The sequence below is a fragment of the Mauremys reevesii genome, linkage group 8 (genome assembly GCF_016161935.1).
Source record: "Mauremys reevesii isolate NIE-2019 linkage group 8, ASM1616193v1, whole genome shotgun sequence".
NCBI classification, from domain to species: domain Eukaryota; kingdom Metazoa; phylum Chordata; order Testudines; family Geoemydidae; genus Mauremys; species Mauremys reevesii.
Genome location: NC_052630.1, coordinates 49,811,941 through 49,817,940, shown reverse-complemented (window position 1 = coordinate 49,817,940; position 6,000 = coordinate 49,811,941).

Genomic DNA, 6,000 nt, shown 5'->3' with positions numbered 1-6,000 from the left:
GCTTTTCCAACAAGCCAACCATAGCACGCTGCAAAATAATTAGTTGCTGAGGTGTCAGGAGCAGATGTTGAGCTGACATCTCTCGTTTGTGGGTGTAAGCTTCAGCCGGTCTCTGCCTCACACTAAATTATCAGCGGCTTGCTTGACACTGTGATTTTCTGCCATGCAACCTGGCGTTTCTCCCATGGAGGATTAGTAAAAAGCTTCTCACTGCCCTTTCTCCATTGCCCTTTGCCTTCGTACAGTCTTTTTTTCCTTCCCTCCTTTATTTTATGGAATAGGAGTGGGTTTTTTTAAGTCAGAAATCCCAAGCGCTGGAAGAAAAACTCTCTCCATTTTCCCCAAGCATGGACCCAGGTAACTAGCCTCAGCAACGAGGAATTAACTGTTTGGTGACAAATAGCCCTTGGCACTCTCGCTCAGGCCGCCAGCTGTGTCTGGAGAGAAGGAATAGTCAGCTCTGAGGCAATGCTAGTAAGCAGGGAATGGAGGCTCTGTTTTTCCTCTTGCAGCGGTTCAATTACCAGGCAGCTTTGTTTCTGAAAGACCTCATGAGACTCACCAACAAACACTGTGATTGGAAGCCATTTGAGCCGTTGTGCCATGGCTGAGGCTTTCAAAGCAGCCGCGGGGATTTAGACACACAGCTGCCATGAGCATCAATAGGAGCGTGTGTCAAAATCCCCAGGGCTGCTTTGGGAATCTCAGCTCTAGCGAGGAGGGTTTCCTCCCTCTCCTACGAAATGTCGCATTGCTGGAGGGGCCTAAGCTTTAGGTTTGAAACATCTTTACTCCCTGGAACAAGGGGTTCAGATCCCAGCCGTGTCAGCTCAGCTGGTCACACCTGGGGTACAGAGGGGAGGGATTCTGCCCTCCCGCTCTGCCAGTGAAGAGCAGCTTCACTGCCCCACGGGGCAGGGCCTGACTATAGCCATGGAGTGCTCCGTGTAAATTAGAGCAGCCCAAAGGTGGCTTGAAGCTCAGCATGGAGGCTCAGCAAGAGTATTTTTTTTTCAAGTTGGTCCCTTTAGAAACCAAGATTCTGTGTCGTCATCCTATAGCACTTTCCTATAGAGATTTGTCTTGTTGGTCTTGGCCAGAGGTAGCTGCATTTCAACGATGCAGTGTGTGATCTACAGAGTTGCAAAGTGCACTGTGATACTTTGGATTGATGGGCAGTCAGTCATTATCATAAGCTAGGGACAGGTTCTGTTCCTCTGTCTTCAATCCTCTCCTTGTAACTTCGTTAAGTCTCTGCAGCCAATAATGGTGATGTCCTACCACAAGTGTTCTGACTTCAGGAGTAGGAAATAAGCAACAGGAGAGGAATTGCCTCTGCAGCAAAGATCTTGTCATGCAGCCCCAGCTGGTAATTTAAACAAGGAGCAAAGCAAAGCAGATCTGCCTCTAAGCAGAATGCTTTCCCATTTTTTCCATGAGGCATCCAGCAGTTTTGTTAGATTTCATCCCCCACGACGGTTATTGCCGTGTCTGAAGTCATACTCTCTGGTTATGACATCACAGCCGGTTGCCCTGGAAGTGATTACGATGGCATGATACCAGAATTATTTGACATCAGGAGGGGGACTTAGCTGCAGAGCTAGTGGATTCATTATAAAGACAAAGGTCTTGTTTTCATGCAAATGTCTCTAATAATAGCTACAAGAAAAAAGCCCAGGGAAAGAGAGAGAGAATCTGCATGAGAGAGAAGCCAAATTGTCTCCAAAGAGAATATGTTCTGAGTTTTCCTTGGGGTTTTGACAGCTCAGCAATGGAGCGACAGCACTTACAATCATGCCATATGTCAGTGAGACTTCTGAGGGCACAAACTGTATATGCAGAGGTAGGAGTTTGGTTCCTAGAGGCCATGTGCTCCAGTGGCCAAGGAGTCAGGAGACATTATTTATTTATTTATTATTGCTTTTGCTGTAGAATTTGGGGGCTAGAAGAGTGGAGAGCTGGCAGCTGGGTCAATAGGGGGACGCAGGAGGATATCGATATCTATGCATATGAGAGACCAGGGGCTTGTCACTCTTTGGGCTGAGGGCTGTGATTTCTTTTATGTCTGTTCAGCACCTAGCACATTCTGGGTGCTACTACAATCAAATACGGACGGGGTTTTCTCAGCCAGAGGGCGCTGTGGAGACGTGTTCTCCAGCCGGGAGAACAGTTTTCCCCTCGCCGTTCAGCTCCCAAGGCGGGAGCAAAGTTTATGCTGACCAAACAGGCACAGGCAGTTGTTGGCACTACGCAGGGGTGCCGATAAAGCAGGCACACCCAAGTGCACAGCTGCATTATAAACACATGCTTATGCCAAGCCCTGTTTCTTAATGGTCTCCAATATCTTTCCTGGCCCTTGGATTAGTTGTTTGTTCTGCAGATTTACCTCACTGTAATGCAGAGTGCCGGAGGCTCTTCTTACCCCATTCTCCATAGGGAGAGTATGGGATGGGGCACTCTGCCACCACAGTGGAACTGGCCCTGGGTACAGTATGCTGTAGGAGGCCTCAGGGCACCAGGACGACTAGCTAACTAAGCAGAGCTGGGATAATGCAGCGCCCGGATCTGTGCTGTGACACATTCTTCACTGGCAACGGGGGGAGGGGGAGGGCATTGCCTGGATCTGCTTATTTCTCAAAGGATCTTGGTGTGAGCTCTGCCAGGCCAGATCCTCAGGCCAACCCATATGAGCCCAAGTCTCCAGCTCAGATTCCTCTCCTCTCAGTTGCTGCCCCGCTCCTGTGAGATCCACTAAACTTGCTGAGCGGAGGGTGTAATAGCGCTCCCAGAAGCAGCGCCGTGAACGTTTCCCCCCCAACTCCTCTTCCTTACCGAACTGCTCACCTGGCTGACGCTTGGAGGGTGGGTGCAGTTCCACTCTCACTGAGCGGCAACATGGAACACATCTAAGCCCCAGCCCCGACCAGGGAGATGGAGTCCTCCAAGTCACAGCAGACGGGGCGGCTCTGACATCCCGGAGCCGCCCCGGAGTGAGCACAAGGGGAGGATGAGGGCCAGGAAGTACGTGGCCAGTCCCTTAGTTCTGAGGAACACTGGGGCTGCTTGTTCCTGCTCCATGCTGAATAAGGGGTGGGGGGCAGGCAAGGCTGTGGCTCCACCACCCCGTCACCACCAAAGGCTGCTGAAGAGGGCCAGCGTGCTGGGGAGCAATCTCCTTTGTGCCTCTGGGGGCGTGTTAGGATAAAGAGGAACCCTAGGGAAACGATGGGGCCCTATGGAGGCTCCCGTAGAGCAGGGCCGCTTCACACTGCTCTCTACACAGGGCTGTGACTTGCAAGCTACAGTCTAGTCCCCTGTGTGCAGAAAACACCCTCCCATCAGATGTGTGTCTCTTTTCTCAGAGCCTGTCTTCATTGCTACCTGCGCGCACATGCAGCCTGCTCAAGGGCTGAACAGGAGAAACCAGACAAATCTCCCTGCCACAGACAGGTGAACATTCCATCCATCTTCCCAGTCCCTGGATTGTGCTGCCAGGGGCTGGGGATGAGGATATATTTTTCTACTACAGCCTCTTCCACTTCGGGCGGTGGAGGGGGAATGGGGAAATGCCACAGCAGCCAGAAAGCAAACCTGCATGTGTGCTCAGCTGTCAGGCTGCGAAACGACCAGGATTTTGTTGATTGCAATCGGACATGTTTCCCGTCCTAGTCAACGTTTCAAGAGCGCGAGGAAAATTTTAAGAGCACTGGAAAACACAAATTACTTGTGTAACTTGGTCAACTGCTTCCTGAGTGCTGCCTCGTGGCCAGGGGCAATTCTGCAGACCCCTGCCTCCATCTCCCTTCTTCAGGACCCCTTAAGAACTCCAACCATCTTTTTCCTGGCTAACACCACCCCTGCCTTGTTTAACAACAGAGTCAGCTCAAAACTATCCTCAAGGTCCCCAAAAAACGGCCATTGCCACCATGCAAAAGTTCACACTCAGCTCTGGCATCTTCTACCCCACCCAGAGCTCATCTTCTGTCACGGTCTGCTCTTCATGTAGCCACCACTCCCAGCCCTTCTGAGCTGGAGCCCAGCTTTCTGGCTCCAGCTTCCAGACCCCAACCTTTCTCCCAGCACGGGTCTCCTGCAAGAGCCTCCTACTTCTCTGCAGCTGTCTGCAACCACTTCCTCTCCCTGTTCCCTATAAGGAGCCAGAGAGATCTGCTGTCAGGCCCCATCAAGGCTGCTAATGAAGCCCAGGCAGCCTGGAGCAATTTCAGGCCCAGTGCCCACCTCTGTCAACTGCCTCCTTGGCTTTACTCTGGTTTATCCTCAAACCGCTAACCACTTTTAGTTGGATTCCTGTGGAATCTGAATCGGCATTCCCAGATCATTAGAATACCTTGGATGTCAGCCAAGAATGAGTTGTTGCCTTGAAATCAAACTACGTTTAAAAAAAAAAAAATCCATTCTTTGCATTCCTCTGCCCGCCCTATGCGTGCACTCTCTTGCAAACAAAATAACCATGCGGATGGGCTCAGATCCAAGAGCTGGTCTGTGCAGGTACTGCTAATAAAAATATATTCTTGCCTGTTAGTAACATTATGGTCTCTATTCAGTGGAGCCCAGCACAAGACATCTGTGAATAAAGGCACAACCACACACCTCTCAGGGTTCAGACGATGGCACAAAGAGATCAAGCATCACTCTTTGTCAGAGAAAGGATGTTCTCATGGTTAAGACACTGCACTGGGACTCAGGAGACCTTGAGGTCAAGTCTTTGTACTGTCACAAACTCCCTGTGGGACCTTGGCCAAGTCACTTAGTCTCTCTTGGCCTCAGTTCCCCCTCTGGGGAGTTGGAGATAATAATACTGCCTTTGTCTAGCTAGATGGTAAACTTTGTGGCATGGCCTCTCTCACTGTTTCTACAGCACCTAGCACAATAGGGACTTTTTTCTTCATTGGACTCTGGATCAGGGGTGGGCAAACTACGGACCGTGGGCTGGATCCAGCCCCTCAGGGCTTTGGAACCGGCCTGTGGGATTGCCCCCTGTGGCACTGTGGGCCCTGAGCCGCTCTCAGAAGTGGCTGGCACCACATCCCTGCAGCCCCGGGGGAGAGGGAGCAGAGGGCTCCGCACACTGCCCTTGCCTGTGGGCAAGCTTGCCCGAAGCTCCCATTGGCCAGGAACGGGGAACCGCGGCCAATGGGAACTTGCGGGGAGGTACCCACAGGCAAAGGCAGTGTGTGGAGCCTTTTGCTCCGCCTCCCCCAGGGGCTGCAGGGACATGGTGCCAGCCACTTCCCGGAGCGGGGCTGGGATGGGGCCAGGGCAGGCAAGCAGGGAGCTTGCCCTGGACCTGGTGTGTGCTGCTGCCACCCTGGAGCCACTCCAGGTAAGTAGTGCCAGGTTGGAGCCTGCACCTCAACTCCCTGCTCTGAGCCCCCCTAGTCCTCTGCCACACCCCTCCTGCACCCGAGCCCCCTGCCACACCCTGCACCCCTCCTGCCACATCCCGCACCCCTCCTTCACCCCTGCCCTGAGCCCGCTCCCGCACTCTGCACCCCTCCCTGTGCACCACTGCCCTGAGCCCCCTCCCGCACTGTGCACACCCTCTTGCACGCCAACCCCCTTCCCTGATCCCCCTCGTACACTCTGTACCCCTCCTCTGCCCCAACCCCCTGCCCTAAGCCCCTTCCTGCACTCCATCCCACACCCCAACCCCCTGCCCCAGCCCTACATTCATGGCCCTGCATGCAATTTCCCCACCCAGATGTGGCCCTCGGGCCAAAAAGTTTGCCAACCCCTGCTCTGGATGCTCAACAAATAGAAATACCCATCTTTGCAATGATTATAGCACCATGATGCTGTTTGGGGAGGGGTTGTCTGGCTACCTATCCAAACATCATCTAGCCACCTATGCTGCAGCCCCCATTCCTCAACGCCTGGATTGTCAGCTGGTATACATTGATAACATTCCTTTTAACTCAGTGCTAGTTTACACCAGCTGGGGACTTGGCCTTTCCTCAGTGCTGCTGTATGTAAAACAAG